This window comes from Hoplias malabaricus, chromosome 15 (assembly GCF_029633855.1).
Source record: "Hoplias malabaricus isolate fHopMal1 chromosome 15, fHopMal1.hap1, whole genome shotgun sequence".
In the NCBI taxonomy this organism is placed as follows: Eukaryota; Metazoa; Chordata; class Actinopteri; order Characiformes; family Erythrinidae; genus Hoplias; species Hoplias malabaricus.
The window spans coordinates 14,054,719-14,075,140 of record NC_089814.1 but is presented as its reverse complement, the minus strand read 5'-3'; the positions used below and the strand labels follow the sequence as shown (position 1 = coordinate 14,075,140).

Here is a 20,422-nt window from a genome sequence, read left to right as displayed (position 1 = left end):
CAAAAATAATTCCAGCTAGGTTAGATTTATTTAATTGATAATTAAACAGTGATGCTTTACATAATCAAACTGCATATAATATGGTAATATGGCATAATTGATGTCTTAAACAAGTGTGAATATAACCCTTGGCCTCCCTGGCATGTACTGGACACACAGACTGTTTCATTTCATCCTTAGCTGTACATTCTAAACATCAATCTGTTCTACCCTATCTCATCTCAGTGTGGAATGATACAGTGGAATAGCTATGGTAATCTTTGGAATACAGGTACAGTAGCTGCATGCAAATAGGTGTAAGCCAGGTCTGTTCAAGATCAGGAAAAATATTAATGGAATTTTTATCAAAGAAATTAAGCGTATCTAATGAGAAGCATTTTGTGAATAAAGTCAATGTATCTGGGAGCTGACAGCAGAAGGGAAGTCAGTCACGTGATTTTGAGGTTACTCCTTATCATTCACATTAAATCTTAGCAGAAATAATTAATGATGGACTCTGCTTCATCTTCTGTTCTGTTGTTTTCTCTCTCTTTTCCTGTTTCTGTGCCCGTTAGTGAACTGTGTAGAGCTCACATCAAACAAGATCAATTCAAGTGTCAACAGGACTCAAATGAATTTCACTGCTTCAGTTGTCACTGAATTCTGAGAGTCTGTAATTGCTATTCAAGCCGACAAAGTAGCTATTGACCATGTTGGGTCATGTGTACAGTCTTCTGTCTTATCACTGTTTATCTCCTGAACATTAAGCACCATACCGCTGGTCATCTCTGAAGGAAGTGAGGTCTAATCTGTTTATTCACTGCTTGAATGGTGGAAAATCAGCTGGAAAGTTTTTATATATTTCTGTTTATTTTATGGGGCGGCACGGTGGCGCAGCAGGTAGTGTCACACAGCTCCAGGGGCCTGGAGGTTGTGGGTTCGATTCCAGCTCCGGGTGACTGTCTGTGAGGAGTTGGTGTGTTCTCCCCGTGTCCGCGTGGGTTTCCTCCGGGTGCTCCAGTTTCCTCCCACAGTCCAAAAACACACGTTGGTAGGTGGATTGGCGACTCGAAAGTGTCCGTCCGTGTGTGTGAGTGAATGTGTGTGTGTCTGTGTTGCCCTGTGAAGGACTGGCGCCCCCTCCAGGGTGTATTCCCGCCTTGCGCCCAATGATTCCAGGTAGGCTCTGGACCCCCCGCGACCCTAAATTGGATAAGCGGTTACAGATAATGGATGGATGTTTATTTTATGGGCTGTGGTGTTGTCATTTTTAAAAAGAAGCTTGTAACTTTCTTTCTTTGCATGTTGTCACTACTGGAACAAAACATTTACTTCCATGTTTGCTGGCATTTACACCGTGTCTATAATTTCCAATGGATTGTTATATAGAAATTGTTAAAAATTCACGGGGTAAAGCTCTCGTTCCAGTAATTCCAAATCAAAGTTATTTTGTTTTCTTCTCCTGTAAGATGAAGATATGTTCCAAAGGTTTTATGTCCTTCATAAACTTCTCTTGGCTTTTCTGGGACTTTGAAAACAACTTTGAATTACAAAGTTACTGAAAAGTGATTCTGCTTCAATGATTCTGAAAAACCATATATGTCTGACCTTCTGAAATAAATTCTGTTACCCTTAAGTTTCAGCACGTACACTTTTACGCAAATAACATCGAGTATATGCAAAATAAGCTGCAAAAACAGGTTTATATAGATATAAAATTAGTGGTCACTTTCCATTTTATTGTTCTTTTCTATTACAATTTTATTTATATATTGTTCTGTTCAGGGCAGCACAGTGGCAAAGCAGGTAGTGTCGCAGTCACACAGCTCCAGGGACCTGGAGGTTGTGGATTTGAGTCCCACTGTTGAGTGACTGTGAGGAGTTTGGTGTGTTCTCCCTTTGTCCGCGTGGGTTTCCTCCGGGTGCTCCGGTTTCCTCCTACAAAACACATGTTGTTAGGTGGATTGGTGACTCAAAAGTGTCTGTAGGTGCGAATGTATAAGTGTGTGTGTGTCTGTGTTGCCCTGTGAAGGACTGGTGCCCCCTCCAGGGTGTATTCCTGCCTTGCGCCCAATGATTCTAGGTAGGCTCTGGACCCACTGCGATCCTGAACTGGATAAATGGTTACAGATAATGAATAAATGTTCTGTTCATGTATTGCACTTTCAATGACCTTCATGTCTCAAATGCACTATACAAATAAGCCAGTTGTGGCTATTGTTATGAAAAACAAAAATAAAAATGAAAAAAAAAAAGGAGATACTTCTTTTGTTTGTTGTGTATTTTAATTTTCTTTTGTGAATGTTGGATTGGGGCAGTAATGCAGATTTCCTTCTTCTACTGTTTGGGAGTTCTTGGAAGTTACAATATTTACAAAAACAACTGCTACAGGTGAGCAGCCAAGGAAAAATCCCAGAAATATGGAACTGGAATGTAGTGGTTTGTCCAATTTGTTCTGAATATTAAACAGACTCCTGTTGTTTGGGTTGTGCTGCAGACAGAGCATTTGGCTGTGTGTGATGAACAGCTGTGCCAGTTTCGAGGCTAGGTTTGTGGTCTTTTTGTTTCTTGGCTTCATGGTACAGCAGCTGGAAGCTGATATTGAAGATATAGCTCAGTCAGGTTTTTAACAAATAAATGCATTTTGTAATATTCCCAAGCACCTGGATCTTAATTTTTCATTTATTAATATATATTCATTTGTTCATCATAAACCTCATGTCTTTGATGGGAAGTATAAAATTAAATTAACAATTAAGGCACTCTGTTACGTTTAAATGATGTTGGTGTAGAACTGTCAGTGTTAGGATAGTTAGGTTCTTGTTGTGTTAGTGGAGAGTGTAATATTTTATCACACAGTACACTCTATACATTGTATGTGTGCCTTCTCGGGCTCACTGGTTTAAGAGAATGCATGAATTGATCTAATTTTCATATTTCTTTTTTTAATCAATGTCCACTCACTGCAAAACAAGTATTTCAGAAATAATTTACTCAACCACAGATGATTCATGAGGCGTTCAACCCGTTCTGAGAGCCACTGGATACAAACATTTGACTGTTTGGTGTAACTCTTAACTTGATCATGAATTTCATCCTTATTTAGCACAAAATGGACACCAAGTGTCTTTCAATCCTTCCAGGCTGACAAAAGTGGACAACAGAATTAATGTTAAAAGAACACCAAGTAGTGCTTTTACCTTAATATTACAGCTTCAAAATCATTTTGATGCTTCACTGACCTGTAAGAGAGAGTACAGAACCTCTGTCTTCATTGATCAAGGGTCAGCACTGCAGACAACACACTATCTATGTAACTATTAGCAACATGTTCCCAAAGTACAGCGTGGGCCCAACAGAGAGTTGTTATGTTTGACCTTCATTTCCTGTTTCTGCATTCAGAATCTTATGACAACTCAGATAATACAGATCCAATAAATGGCTCAACAGTAATATAATTTAATACAAATCAGTAAATGAGACCTGTTAGCAAACCTTCAGATTTGGTGATGACAGCAAACAGTGTCTCAGTGCGTGTGTGTAAACACTGGCATGATGTTATCATTTATAATTATGTTAGTTTTGTTTGCCCATTTTGCCATTTATTTGGATCAAGGGTATCTGTAGATTAGCATGGTAGCCAGCTCTTCCAAAACTCACATGGGTACTGAGACATATCCACAATGTCTTTTTAATCATTTTGATTATTTTAGGAATAATTCAGTGTTTAAGCATGGCTCCTACTAAACAGTTTCTTTCTTTTCTCTACTGTTCCTCATATTCTCTGTCCACAGGGAGGAGTCTGCATCTTCCAGTTAATTAACTATAATGCATACAGCAGAACTTGCTTGCTTTCATGGGGCTGTCTTAAGTAATTGGCTGGATTTTTACTAAGCACTTATTCTTTATTTCCAAATGAGTAGCTTTGTGTAATTTTATGTATTTAGAACAGTTCATTTCCCTATTTTGAATGGCTGCTCTTTTGTCCTTTTATAGTAATAGTTGTATAGTATTAGGATTATTGGTGATGACTGTCATTTACTCAACAAAAAACAACCCAAAAGCTAAATCTCTTGAAAATGGCAAGCGACTGCATTATGAGGTCCGTCAAGGAAAAAAAAAAAAAAAAAGATTCAAAAGCTTGTGCATGCATTTGTTCTGTAATACTGTTACCATAAAATGTCAAAAGAATGGAAGAATGTTTGTTTTTTTTTAATTACAATTATACGTTACACAAAAACATTTATCTGTACACCTAGGCTACCCCCACAAATGCCTACATATGTGAATTCTGTTGTAGCATTTTTTTTAAGGTTTCTACAAATCAAGCTAATTATTTTCCATTGACGTTAAGTGTAGTACATCATTCAACATGTTGACTTTTCAGTTTAAGGTGATACACTGATGAGCAGATATATGTTTTAGTTTGAAACAACCAGGAATTTGTAAATGTAAAATTGACTCCAGTTGCACAACAAATGACTCCACAATGACAGCATAACTTTCACACATTGTCAAAATACGTATAATCTGTAATATCTAATATCATTTAAAATGAATGTCTCACTGTAACTTGTAATATTTAGACATATAATATGTGCTCTATGGTTAATAATTGTTGGTTTATTTATTTATTTATTGCCAGTTTATTATACTGCTTGTTCTCACAACATTTAATAGAAAAGAAGTAATCAATTATATTTAGAAGCATGAAACATAGTGCATAATAGAATTTGCCTTTGAGCAGCATTTTACCCACCTGTGCACTCCAGATGACCAGCTCGCACTAACCCTGAAGCAAAGAGCCTTTCCACAGATAAGTGAGTTTCACCAGCAATGGCTTCAGTCCAGTGAGAAGAATTTACTCTTCTTATACTGTAAATAAATATAATAGTTTGTTTATAGCTGCATTTGACTGAAAATAGAACACTTCTTGCTTTATCCATATCTGTGTAAAAAATTTGCAGCATGGCGCTTCTGTACACTGCCAAAGCAGGCAGTTTAAATTTGCCTTTTCATGAAAGCAAATTGTTCTAAAGCTTATCACAGATGATGAGTTACTCTAACAACTGGCGCGGTTTTTTCCAGGTCCTGTTTAATCTCACTCGCATTAATTAAGACCGTGTTGTTAAGGGGCCTGAGAACCAAATTTGCTCTAAATTAAGAGGAGCAAATTATTATTGGGGAAAGGCTAAACGTGCACTCTTAAATATTTCATTGTCGCTTAAATTGCTTTTTACAACACAGCTCGAAAGAGAGTCCCTACTTGCTGCTAAAGACTTGAGACTCTTCCCTCTTACTGAAAGACATAATTTGTCAGCGGGAAAAAAACTGGAACATAAAAGAGAGCAATGGAGAATGAAGAGAGTGTGGAATAAGTCCCATAAGCCGTGTCTCTAGAGAGACGCAGACTCAGGACTAGCTCCACTCTCCACACTCAAGCCTCCAGCAGAACAAATGGAGCCCTCATTTTCTGAGGTGTTAAATCTACAGCACTTGTAATGGGAGGGAAATGTGATGTTTCTCTTATTTATTTAATATCCTTCCCCGTTTATGTGCTATTAAAGGCTGTATGGCACAGCACTCAGTGCTATCTTTATAGTAATAGGCGTTTTCTTCTGAAAAAAAAAAAAAAAGAACACTTGTACAGACCTGTCAAGCAAAGCCACAAGAATTGCTCTGATCAACGGCTGTTGCATAAAAATTTAACACACAGACTAGGCTACACACTGTTGCTCAAGATGACTCTACTGTTGGGAGTATGCTATGCAATGAAGGGAGAATTATTTTTTGTTTTTGTGTGGATTACTTTTATTATTATTGCTCCTCTTAGAGCCGCAGATCTGATTTATGAAAGTCCTCTGGGAGATGTGATGAGAGAAAAGGCTCATTAAGTGAACACAACTCCTTTCAGCACTGTCCCGAAAGACCTTATTGACCATAATTAGTAAGACTATTAATCAAAACAGCATTTCATTAAATTCCCTGTGTTCTTTTTTCTACTACAGTTATTCAACTTCAGCCTTTTTTATAGCTTTTCCAGGTAGTAGAGGACATGTTCCACTTTAATTATAATGTGTGACTGGTTTGTTCATAATGTTTTGTGTATTGGCGTAAAGCTCTTAATGTGGAACACTTGAAATATTATTAACTTCCTGAATTTGATGTACATTCCCATCCCCTGCAGAACTTGTGGAACCCTCAGGGCTTTCCAAACCAGGCCCAACGATATCTGAATGTTACATATTAGTCATTTCTGTTCACTTTTTGTTTTTGAAAATGCTTCCGTTGTGTTTAAGAAGATATTGCCAAAAGAGTTCTCACATTTGTTAGGACATCATGAGCTTAACTAAAGGCCTTATATGTCTAACCAAACATGGGCTGGCATATAACTGGCTGAGTATTTGTTTATTTATTGGTTGATTGATTGATTCATTGATTAAAATAATGGACTTTATTTGTTCTTTGTTATTCCCACATGAGAGTGACTTTACTTTAGCTCAAGGGTATTCTTTGCTCAGTTATATTATGGTTAGATAGATTGATGCTGTAATTGTTCATGCAGAACAGTAATAGTTAAGCATATTATTGCACAGTTACAGATGTATCGTCAATAGCTTGTTGTCCAAGTGAATGACTTAACCTTACAAACAATTAAATAGTGCTATTGTGCAAAGAGTGAGAACATAGAGCAGTGTAAGTAAGTACTAGTTATTGACTTTATTTATCATCGGTCCAGCAGGAGGTCAGTGCTGCCCTGGCCTTGTAGTGACCTCTTATTGAGTCTATTAGCAGAGGGTAAAAATGACCTCATATTCTGCTCCTCAGTCTGAGGATTCTTGTCATTTCAATGAGCTGAACACAAAAGCGTGGCCGTGAGAGTTATTGCCCATAATGGCTTTGTCCAGGGCCAAGAGTCAACAGTATATTAATTATTACTCTTTAGTGTGTGTTTATTTTCAGTATTTTACACTGATGTCAGCATTTGTTTATGATAACCTTGAATCTTGTATTTATTTATTTTTTGATTAATACTGTATGTCGTGGTATTTACAAATGTGCATCTTAAAATTAGTATTTCAAAATTAGTGTGGCCTTGCGCCCAATGATTCCAAGGAAGGCTCTGGACCCCCCGCGACCCTAAATTGGATAAGTGGTTACAGATAATGGATGGATGGAAATTAGTGTGTGAGATGTGTCATATTTCTTTTATGACTGCATATAAATACAATGCCAGAGTTCATTAATGTGCATTACAAAGAACCACAGCGAGGGGGCACTGTGGGAGCTCACAGACTGGTGAGCAAAATGGAGAAAAACACAAGCCCAGTAGCCCACTGCAGTTGTAAGTTTTTTATAATTCAAAACAAATCACCCAACATCAGTACCTGCCCTCACCAATGCTCTTGTGACAGAATGCAGTTAAATCCACAAAGCAATGATCCAATATTTAATCAAAAGCCTTCCAAACTAAGTAGAAGCTGTTATTACAGCAAAGAGGAACAAACACCCTATTACTACCCTAGACACTGGACACAGTGTTTACTGGACAAGCAGGTGTATACAAACATTTCCTCGTATGGTGTATCTTAGTAGTGATTATCATATTTACACTTTGGTTTTACACTGTCTACTGTATCACTGCAAATACCTACACTTCTCACTGACCATTAAACAGAGATATCCCCTCACATCAGTCGTTACTGATCCTCCTCACTGTGTTCTGCTTCAATATGCTAATAATAGTCTTAATCCTTTTATAATTGCTGCAACTCATCATGACTCATCATAAACACTCATTCCTTTATACTGACATGATTTAAAGGGCATAACTCAATGGCCACTGTCAGTGCACTTAGCCACAGCACAAACAGGGCTTTTGCAACCTCGACTGGCTCGTGAACATAGAGCATAAACCATCTGATAATACAAAGAATCTTTGTTAGAATACTATACATGCTGGTATGCAGATCAAATTTGGTGAGTACAAGGTAAGAGCATGATTCCAGACTTCAGAAATAACAACCAATTTCCATTATTATGCACTGTTCAGTACTTACTGTAAACATGCTTTACACAACTACTAAGCACTATATATGTAAGTTTTGATCTGTCCTTGCACAGTGAGAAGACAACTCAGTGCTAAGGAATGCTAAGGGTCTGAAATATATATCATTCCTGAGAAAAAAGAAATTAAAAAATGTACAAATCGCTTAACAATGGCCTGACCACTCAAGAGATGATGCCTCTAAATGATTGAATGTATTTGAGCTTACTGAGATAATAATAAGTAGAAAATGAAACCAATTTCTAAGAAAACACCACTGCACATTTCATTGAGGAATGATGGGTAGAAAAAAAGTATATGTTTTACTTCTAATAGACAATTATTCATTCAGAATATTTTATAATTTTGAAGAGCATAATTAGAGAGTGAAAGTAAAATCTCTTTTTTATTTAAAATGGATGGGACCAATATTGTAGAAATAATCATCACTATAATATGAAAAGTCAGAATTAAAGCAGTTTAGATGAATTATGTTCCTTGGTGGTGAGGCAGCAAGAGCTAAAGGAAAGCGAGCAGATGCTGTTGTAGAAGTGGCAGTCACAGCAGCAGCATGTGGAGGTGGGCTCCGTGCGCGCTGGTGGGCTCAGGGTGGAATGTTTCTCTCTGAGTCACAGTGAGCGGTCTGGTCTGGCTGATGAGACGAGAACTTCCTGCCCCTGTGTCTCCACCACAGACATGAAGCCCACAACAGATGGAGGCTTTGCTGAACACCACGGCAAAGACAACAATGACAGGAGGAGAGAGCAAAACCACTCGAGTCATCACATTGTTCAGCTGTGCTGAGGGCATCGCCATGTACACCACAACAGATGTGGTGTGCATGTGGGCATGATAAGTAAAGTTCATTAGCTAAAAAAAAAAAAGTTAGTGACATTAAAAACTGAAAGTCCCTCTCTACCCCAATTAAAAACCCACCTGTGTCCGTCACAGTTACAGATTTAGAAGTTATTTCAAAGAAAAAACTCCCCTTATGCTTCCACTGTCGCTTAGATGTAACTCTACACCTTTGCCTTTATTCAGTATGCGCAGTTCTATGAATAAGCAATTAGCCCCTACCTCCATCTCCTCCCACCCCTCTTCTGCTCGTCTGTAGCTTATATGGAAAGCCCTACCCTGCAAATTGATGGGTTTGGTCCTTAGGTCTATGACAAATGCAGCCCTAGCTGTCTGAATCCATGAATTTGAGGCTCTCATTGGTGAAGATTCAAAGCAGAAATGCTCAGCCATAGTGTTGACTGTATATTTCATCGTGGTACGTCTTCTAGCATGTTTAAAAAACCACATGGTCATGTTAGCAAGGTTAAAAACTTGATTTACATTGAAGGGAGTCTCTAAAGCAAAGTTAAATACTGCAGTTTCTGCAGTGCTTAGCATGCAGTAGCAACCACAGAGGCTCTAGTCTCCCTATTACAGGTCAGTGGAGTATCACAATAATTTGGAAGCTGTGATTTTAAGCTAAAATACTACCTAGTGTTTCTAAAAAAAATCACCCTGTCTATACTACCAGGTACATAATGTATGTTTTGCCTAGATTTCACATTGATGCAGGTGGCCCCAGGGGGATCCTGGACCCCTAAATAACCCTTTGGTCCCCCTGAAAGCCATGACATTAAAAAACAAACTATTAATCTTATTCTGTTTTGCCCTTAAAACGGAGATGTCCTGCTTTCATTTTGCTTAACTAAACAAGCACTGTAGCCCTCAAGTGCTAAACAAACCCTGTAGTTTGTCAGAGATTGCCGCAGTATAGAATTGGACAGTTATCTCTCTCCTAATTTTGAGAAAACAACAATAATGTGTTTCATTCTGCACTGCTTTAGCTCCCCTCCAAAAGGTCAAATGACACAGCTGTTTTACTGCTAACACAAATGTAGCACATGCCTCATGGACTATGGTTCTTATGTGTGATGCTGAGGTGGTGACATGTTTTTTCTTTGCAGTTTGAGTAGCATATATGTGTATGATAAATTTTATCTAGTTATCTTTCGCAGAAGTGATCTGAATTTGTTCATTTATATTTCAGAATCCCGAACATATGGAACCCCCAATTACAAGTTGGTATTTTGCAAACAGTATGTAATATCCACATACACTCATTGTAAAGTCTACTGTCCCAAAACAGTATCACCACACACATCTCCAAATCAGTCGAGCTAAAGCAAACATATGCTACGGTGAACTCAAGGTCTGCAACCGCCGAGTTTCAGAGAAAGCAGTAGTTTCAAAGTTTTTGTTTCTTCAGACTTTAGGATTCTTTACTTCTGCTCCGATACTGAGGTGTATGGTCCAGTTACATACTGCCTTGGGTACATTTTTAAAATCGGGAACCGAGCTCTTTTCAGAAACTGCTCAGTTCCTACTAATGTGGTCAACTTAACTGCTTTGTGAACCTCAAACTGAAGTTGTACTCTTTATCCCTGCTGATCAATCTTTCCAATGCTGTAACAACTCTCAGACTTTTTGGCATGCTCAACTGCACTCTAGCTACATCACTGACAATTTCCTCTGGCAGTCAACAATAATTGCAAGCCCAAAGGAAACAGGCTTGTCTGACTCAGACTGCATGCTTGCCAGAGTCTAAGAAAAACTATAAGCACTGATGAGTGAGGTTAAACTAAAATAAAACTGTCAGTTATTGCTGTATGTCCAGCTGGATTTCTAATGACAACCCAGAAAAAAAAAATTAAAGCAGTTAAGTACCAAAATAGCATTTTTGAAAGTGATTATTATTCTTTAAATTTACTTGAAATTAAGAATAAAAGATCCCTTTGCACTCTATGAACGAAACAGAACCCATAACTGTTCCCTTGGCACCGGGGGTTGGTTGCTCTGGGTGTGAGTTCGCTGTGCACTAGTGAGTGTGCGTGTATTCACAGCCACAGATGAGTTAAATGCAGAAGACACATTTTGTTGTATGTTGAAAAATGACAAATAATTTCATATTTCATTTCACATTAATACTCCATATAGTGGATCCCAAACATGGTAGCCATAATTAAAATAGATATTCATTTCACTAGGTTTCACAATGCAGAAGTATCATTGGAGAGAAAAAAAAATATTGTTTCTTTAAAATGTTGATTCATGTAAAAATGCAAATGAATAAACTCTCAGATCATAAGATACTCTTCAGAGGGCTGTTGTATACATGAAGTTATAAAGCACTCTCTACCAAATTCTCATCCAGTGGAAATTTCAATGACATTGAACTGTCAGCTGAGACTAAGGGATTAATACAAGAGCTGCTTTTAACCAAGAAAAAAAAAAGAGTTAAAATGATATTGACTCAGCCTCCAGGGCAGTGACTCTTTCTATTTGTGGAGAAATAGATACATGGTTTTAGATAGAGTTCTAGACCTTGGCATTTACAGTGAGCAGTATGAATTGACATGGCCTTGGCCTCATGCTCCGCCCACAAACGTGTTCTTTCTTGGCATTTCTAGCATGGTTGAACAAACAAAATCCCCATTCAGTCTATTGCGAGACAGTTTTACTTCAGGGCAATGTCTATAATACTACACAACACATACATAAGCACTTCATGACAAATGGCAGACTTAACTAAACATTTATAATGGCTCAGTGGTTGCAACTTTCAAGTCCCACATGTTAAAGCACCTATGATTTTTACATGCTAAGGACCTCATGAAACTGCCATGTAACTCACTCACATCCACGCACTCATACTTAATATAGTACCTGAAAGGGGCACTCTTTAGTTCTTCGCATCAATAATAGTATGTCTTCAAAAACGAGGTTGTCATGACAATGTCTAGGTTAATATACTGTTATCAGACAGAACATTAAAGAATTAAGCCACATCTTTGTTTCTAAACGCACTTGTTGTTCTACCAGCTCTGACCTTATAGGTGTGCTTTATAATTCTATAATTTCACCCTGTTCTTCATTTGTCAGGACCACCACAAAGAAGGTACAATTTTACTGGTGGATCATACGCACACTGCAGTGACACTGATGTGGTGGTGATGTGTTTTTGCTGGTATGAGGTGATCAGACTCTGCAGTGCTGGATTGAGGATGAGGAACTAAAATATGGCACAATGGCCACGCATGCATGCTTAAAAATCATGACCGACGGCATCTGGCTAGAATAGTCCATAAAAACAGACAAGAACCTCTGGCAGAAATCATACACATTCAATGCAGCAGGCATTACCCCCAGGTGAGTGCAGCATTCTTTAGATTCCCTGGGATATAGGAGCAGAAATCCACTTTTGACCAGTACTATAGAATCTACACACCCCTCTTTACACATACAAGTTAAATCTGATTTTCTGAACAGCTTTTCAGACCTCACAACAGTTTCTATACAAAGCTGCGTTAGTGGAAGGAGCTTGGGTGGGTCAGTAATGTTAAGAATATGGAAGATTTTGTAAATTTTATGATCACATTAGACGTTTTTTAGGCGTGCGTCTCTGGTTTTGTAGTAAAAGTAGACATGCCGTGAAAGCTGGGTGCAGTTACAGGAAGTACTGTCTGAAGCTGTTCCTATTACTGTCAGTCATAAAGACCCAGCTGAGAGCGAGCAAAACTAACTGGGCACCTCCTGCCAGGTAAAGCAATCCCTCAAACACACGCAGCAGATGGAGCAATTACACACCGGCAGTGCTCACAAGGGGGAACAGATAGATCAGGTAACCCTCCTCCACCCACTGTCCTGAATCAAGTCACCACAGAGAGAGAGTCAGAGCACTATCCTACTGAAAAGCATGACTACAGTGAGAAATTCTAACAGTGTGGGGGAGGGACTTAACCTTGGGGTACACAAAGACCTCGTGGTTGACATGTAGCTGTTTGTACACTGCCACAGCAAAAAGGAGGGTTTGATTCCTGCTTGGGCAGGAAAACCATGCCACACCATCTAGACTCCTAAAATACATGAGTCTCTATCTGTAAACAACAAAGACCCTGTTGCTGCTATAGTGTATTGAATTGCAGCACTGCTTTTCACAGAGTAAATTGCGGGTGTAGGCCTGGGGGTTGGTTTCAGTGCCCTGCTTTGGGTAGGAAAATGATTCCAGTAAGTATCCTTGGGCAATACTCCTAACATTACATTAGCCTTCACATACAACATGATTTAAATTAAAACTCAACGTTGAGAAAGTTGCTGTGTCGAATAACTTTGCGGTAAGTGTCTCTGCATTTTGGGGCCTGAGCATTCTCCTGTTTCTTCTCACACTGTGGAGACACAGCAGCTGGGCCTCCATCTCTCCAGAGACCACAAGACTGTTGGAAAGGTTTTTACTGCCTCGAGGGGGTGTACACTTCTGAGAAGACAACACTGGCAGCCTCGTTAGCTGGCAGCAGGAACCACAGCCTGGAGAAACCAACACAAACCCAGCCCCAGGGCACGAGGTGGCCTCCCATAAACCCCCCAACAACGAGCTGATCTCAGTCCCTGAACATCTCTACAGTCTTCTTTAGCTTTATAATGTAGAACCATTTTAAATATTAATCAGTGCTGACTCTAATAAATGATTGTAACTTTCCTACTGTACCTTTGAAAACCTTCAACTCCTTAACATGACATGAAACAATTGTGAAGTTTTCTTTTGGAGTATGGACTTCAAATGCCACATTTTCTATGCCTTACTCTCTTTTCTCTCCTCTCTCTCTCTGCTCTTCATCCTATTTCTTTCTATTTTGTCCTATAATTTCTCCATTCTTCTTTCTTCATCTATTTACTCTCCTTGCTTTTCTTCTCTCATTCTTTTGCCTCTTCTTCATTCTAACGTTCTCTTTTTTTCCCTATTTTTTATTCTTCTTTCATCCTTTACCACTGCTTCTTTTTGGTGCCTCTTCTTTCTTCTTCCTTTTGGTCCTCTTCCTCCACTATGCCTTTACACTATTTCTTTTTTATTTTGTATGCCACAGGGTACGTTGTGAGTCTCTGTTTTAACCCGTCCTGTGATTCTTCTATAATTGCTACTGAGGTAATCAAAAGCACTTAAAAATTGTTGCAAACTTTCCAAACTTTTTTGTTTTCATTGTGGTTTTATAGAAGTTGTTTACAAACACCTCACCTCATATTCTCTTGGATTAGTGTAAAAAAAAATTATGCTCAAATCTGGCCATCCACACAGCTGCATAATGAGGTACCACTTTGCTGGTACTACTCACATCACTAGTGTGGTCCCCTAAAGGATGTGTCTTCAGCATCCGTATTTACAGAGTCATTTACAGAATATATTGGTATGAGAGGATCACTTAGACATAACTACCTTGTTGGTCCACCTTGTAGGTTTCAAGTCAGAGACAGTAGCTCATCTACATTTTTTGATAGTTGTTTTCTAGTCCACGAGGGGGGATCTTATCCATAAACGGCCAGTGTGGCTGCTGGATTTTAGTTCATTCAAACCAGAGCACACCTGATTTCACTCCTTTAATCAGTTGGTCTCAGTAAAAGAGCTGATCATGTGACCTCCTGGTTGGTTGGAACAAGAACCAGCAGCCACACCGGCCATTTGCAGATAAGACTGCCCACCCCTGCTCTAGTCCTTCATCAGCGGACACTGGACACAACACTTCTCACAGCACACTGGATATTTTTGTTGGTTAACCCTTCTCTACCCAGCACTGATACTGATATTGATACTGTTTAAAACTCCAGTAGTACATGGCACTTTTGGGAAATGTGAAACCACTGGACAGCTCAGAGTGCTTGGAGGAGAACATTAACTGCCCAAATTATGTCATCAAATAGAAGCCCATATTTGTTAGTATCACACTGAGTGCTGAGGGATGAGAAGGAGGTAGTGTGATGACCAAATATTTCATGTACTCTCTCTAAATTCCAGCTTTTTATTTATTCTATATTAAATGTTGAGTTATGAAAGGTGCAGATATACCCATGTCCATTTATTTCAACTTATCTGAGGCACAAAACTGGACATAAATTACATTTTTTGTGCCTTTAAAAAACATCCATATTGTTTGTACCAGCACAGTGCATATTTCTGTATGTGACCAAAAACTATTTAACTATATTATTTAAGGTGGAATATAATAAGAATTCTACAGCTAATAATCAAAATTTCTCAAAGTGAGCATTATGAGAACACCTTTTACTTTAAATACATTTAAAATCCCAACACAGAATCCTAATTGAGTGCTCTCAAGAAGCAAAGGGACAGAAAGAAAATCATGTGAACCAACTTGTGCTTGGACAAACAAATCTGCACAGGTTCACACCCCATTCTGAGCAACCATGAATTATTTAATCAGACCATTTCATATTTAATCAGAAAGTCCAATCTCATCTCGCTGACCAAGGACTTTTTGATGTCCTTTTCTGAGCCCATGAAAATAAAGAAGGTCATGAATAAAGAAGTAAAACTATGGAATTTGTGGAATTTGTATTATACACTTTTTTTTTACCCTGATCTTCTTCACAATCATTGCCCGTTCCACTCCATTTAGCTAAGACATCCCAGTCACACACAATACTACCAAGCTGAGACATGAGAATCCAACCACTGCCACCTTTTAAACTGCTGCCTACACAACACCTTGAAATATAAACTTTTTTGCATAAAAGTATATATTAAATCTGTTGAATACAAATTTTGAATTAAAACTTTCTGACTTACAAATGGCTTACATTTTTGTGTGCAGTTTAACCAGTTTGTATTTTGAAAGAGTGATATAAATTCTCCTCATCCAAATAATTTCATCACTGTGAAAGTATTTAATGAAAAAGGATTCAAAAATCCAAATTCAACACGGTGGGTCTAGAGCCTACCCAAAATCACTGGGCACAAGGTGGGAACACACCCTGGAGGGTGCGCGTGTGCTTCACAGGGCGACACACATTCACACACACTTTTGAGTCGCCCATCCACCTACCAATGTGTGGTTTTAGACTGTGGGAGGAAACCGGACTGCGACGCTACATGCTTTACCACCGTGCAGCCCTTTATTGTTATTTTTATTTTTATTTTTATTTTATTTATTATAAACTCAACAACAAACAAAATGTTTTTGTTGTTATAAAATCAAGCTTAATCTTAATGTACTGAAACCCAGTGCTGTGTTCAGTGTGTATAATATAGTATTCTGTGTGATATTGTGCTCCTCGGCGTGTCACAGGAGCAGTTGACTGTGGTGAAGTGAGGAGAATTGATTGTGTGTGTGACAGCTGAGTGCTGCACTGCCAAGCCACATTCTTCAATTAGCTCCGAGTGGGTGGAGGGATTATTCTATTGTTAGGGAAGCATGCTAATTAATTAGGAATGTAATGTATTATTCCCTTAAATACATAATATGTCAATTTATGTGCACATTTTCTCTGGCTTCTTTGTTATAAACCTTGGTGGTGGGGTGGAGTGTACATCGCCATCCATTCAGAACTCATTTTTCTTTTTAATTTTTGTAGATCTAATTGTAAATATAAATGTAAATGAAGAGTGGCTCAGCTGCACTGTGCACAGAGAGCTGCGGTCACAGAGTTTCTCTGGAAAACAGCTTTGCACTCTAGGTGTAAATTTACATTTGTCTCCATAGTTTCATGAAGACAGCTGTCAAAAGTGTATGTGATTTCTCAAACCACTCGTGTAGCGCAGTCTGCAGAACTCTGTACATATATGCACTGTATCTGTACACAACTCTTTTGTCAAGATAAATCTATTTTAAGACAATCTGACATATGCACATATTCAGTAATCATTCTTTCTAGAAGAAGAAACTTTCACATTTTTCATGTACTTTGTACTTGTCTGACACAATTAACATGCAGAATAATATGAAGGTGAAATGAAGGTGAAATTATAAAAAGGACAAAAAGTCACTGATATAAAGCACTCATTATTTCTACCTGATAACAGGGGTGACTGTGTTATCAACCAACTGTATGAGACACTTCAAATCCAACAAGGACACAGTGTGACCGATGCAAACTTTGCTATTCTGAATTAGAAAAGCTACTTGAAAGCTACTTCCAACTCTTTATGCAAAGTCTTTAGCCTGTTTAATACAGAGTTAGGGATCGAGGAGTTCCAAAGTCCATAAGGCACTTCAAATCTAAAAACTCTACAAATTCCTCATTGGGGTGATTGATTTTCATTCAAGTCCACTTGAATGAGTCAGAGTGGTGTTTATGATCCAGAGCTAATCATCCAACCTCAGTACCAGGCCTCACTAATACTTATGTGACTAAATGCAATCGTATCCTCACTGAAATGATCCAGTATTTGGTGTAAAGCCTTTATAGTACAGTACAAAGTGTTACTACCACAAAGAAAAGCCCTTAATTCCAGGAGAAACATTGGATGAATGGGTATCTGCATACTTTTGGGCATATGGTGTATATTACGCTCGTCAGGTTCAGGCGCGTGGTTTACCTCGCTGAAGCTGCTAAGGCTAGGCACAGCAGCCCTAACTTGATTTGTCCTGGTTTCAAAAGCTTGTTTGCCACCGCAACGAAATAGATTTCACAGTGGCACACGTTTTAAATTAAACATGGCTACTTCTAATTTGCTGGAGGCTTTCTCCTTTATCTGCTCTCTATTTTTGTCACCACTTTCTACGTGTATTCCTGAATATTCCCTTAATATTTATCATTATTTAACTGGTGGGGCCTGTCAGTTTATTCAGGGTCTGATTTAACAGCCATTTTAACAATGATAATGAGACAAGATATTCTAAGAAAAAACAAAAAAACAAAACAGAAAACAAGTTACAATATAGAACATAAACTTCAGAAGAATTCACTGAAGTCTTTTATCACTCTCTCCAGAGTCTATTGTCCTCTCTCTCTCTCTTCTTCTCTCGCAATCTCTCTCACTCATTTTACTAGCACTCATATAAAAAGTAGCGAGAGCCTGCTCAGGAAAAATAACATCTGTATGTCTGGTTTTCTGACACATTAAATGCCATATCCCTTCCCTCGTTGTACTTTTTCTCTTGCTCTCTACTCATAATGATCCCCCATGGGCTGCTATATAAAAAAGCATCAGAACTGGAGGGGGGAGAACGGGTTGGAGAATCAGTATGCACAGCAGTCTCATAGTTCCGTGTGTTTGTGAATCAGCAAAGGGCCTGTCGACAAACACTGGCACACTCGAGAGAAGCTGGAAACGATGCCAAGAAAGTGACAAAACCCAGATATGTGCATGACAGATAATCATGTTCTTCCTCTAGTTTCTTCTCACATCATAAAGAATATTTCAGACTACTCCTGGCAAGTGAATATACTGGTTATTGTTGCTGTAGGTTCAGCATTATCCATCCCAATAAAAACACAGCAGGACATCCCTTAAAATATGTTTACCACTTTACCTTGTCTCTTGTCCTTAAGAACTACTATTAAGTAACTATTGTTATCAGCTGTTTCTTAAATACTGTCCAACCTAGCAACATATGTACTTTAGCATATTGAACAAGCCTCACAAAAAATAGGTTAAAAAAAGGCCTATTAAGGATATATTGTCCAAATAGCCATACTATTCATTTCACCATGTTGTTTTCCCGGGTGCTGGGAAACACTCAAGGCCCTCTAAGCCTCCAGAGAATACTTAAAAATGTCCAGGAAAGCTAGCTCTCCTATTGGTCAGGAATTCAGGAGCAAACTTGTTAGATTAACCACCAATCCAAATAGGAACTGACAGTGGATTGGCACTTTAATTCAGAGTGGATGGAACCAAAATGTAACCCGTTTTTGGGAAGGCGGGTGTATGTCTGATGTTACATTCCTTCTTGTGTAAAATTGCATAATGTGTTGTTATTTACTGATATCACTAACCATGCACTAGCTAGCAACAAAAACCTAGGGTGTATGATGTACTGTGAATGTTTAACTGTAACATAGTCAGTTCATGTTTGATATCATTCTCAGCTCCAACATCTGACTTATGAGATAAATGGAATGCAGCATTAGTTTAGCATTAGTCTTAGTGCTAAAAGCATCTCTCAAATGTGCTTGCAAAAATTTGCAGTTTCGTCCTAGATTTTTCAGATTTTAGCTCAAGTTGCAGGTCTAGCTGAAGGTATGGGTTATGGAGTTTTGCCACCATTCTGTAAAGCTTGTCTAATCCTACAACAGATGCTACAAAAGAATGCAGCTGTACAGTATGAACAGGCCAATTACTGATGCAGCCAAATTGCCCTGCACTGCTGTTTTGTTGATAAAAGGGCAAGATATATAAAATATACAATACATGTACAGAAATATATATATATATATATATATATATATATATATATATATATATATATATATATATATATATATATAAAATTTTTATTTTTATTTTTATTTTTTTTGCTTGTGGCCTCTGAGTGACCCTGGCAAAATACCTCCTTCACATCTCATTCATACATTAAAAAAAGAGTTGTTCACAAGGGCTGTGTGGGCCATTGACATGCAAATGTGGTACAAAGGCTCTTTTTGGTTTGATGGGCAATCAAATAGCATCAGCATCTGACAGAATGGGTATGTGTGGCTTTGAAGAGCAAGTATGAGCAGTGTCCTCTCAGCAGGAGAGTTGGAATTGCAGAGTTTGCCCTTTGCAAGACGCTGACACAGACCCAGTGAACTCCTGAGCTGCCTCCACCAACTTGCCTCAGCCATGATTAAAGAACAGGTGTAAATACAGAAGACGCCCCATCAGCCCTCATACTCATCAGCAATGTCCTTCTACAGCTGGAACTGTGGCCTCAGGAAACCCTTCCAAAATGAAAACTAAAAAGGCAAACTCTCATACCTGGCAACTGAGGTTTTACTGATTTTAAAGGGCCCATGTGCTCTATTTAACTTGTAAAATGGAGAAATAAAATAGGGCAGAAATTAAAATGATTTCATTTAAAGCTTTTATTTGAGTTGCAGTGAACCAGTTAAGAGGGTTAACAGGGCAAGCATTATTAATTACATTTACCTTTATGCATTTGGCAGATGCTTTTATCCAAAGCGACTTACAAAAGAGGATCTAACATTCGAACTACAGCACAAATTATACAAAATACCTTACATTAAGTGCAATATGCCAGGAAGTAATAAGTGCATTAAAGAAAGACATTCAGTGCAAAAGATACTCTCGGAAGAGCTGGGTTTTCAATGATTTCTTGAATGCAGAGAGAGTTCCTGTTGCTCTGATAATGCTTGGAAGCTCGTTCCACCAGCGTGGTACCAGAGATGAGAATAGCCTCAACTGACCTGTACCGGGGGGTTGGTCGTGTTAGTTGGCGCACCTTTGAGGAACGGAGAAGGCGGGCACTAACGTATGGTTTTAAGAGTCTATTGAGGTAGATGGGAGCAGAACCAGTGAATACTCTGAAGGCCATCATTAGTGATTTGAATTTGATGCGAGCAGCTAAGGGTAGCCAATGCAGCTCAACTAATAGGGGCGTGACATGTGCTCTT

General features: G+C 38.5%; 1 long non-coding RNA gene across 1 annotated transcript; it reads right to left on the bottom strand.

The window, feature by feature from the left end:
* Window positions 1-1,769: 1,769 nt before the first annotated feature.
* LOC136668929 (uncharacterized) lies at window positions 1,770-14,414 on the bottom strand. The gene is made up of 3 exons (XR_010795547.1): window positions 14,289-14,414; window positions 4,739-4,854; window positions 1,770-1,917 (listed from the first exon to the last, which is right to left on the bottom strand). It is a non-coding gene; the product is annotated as an uncharacterized lncRNA (long non-coding RNA).
* Window positions 14,415-20,422: the final 6,008 nt, after the last annotated feature.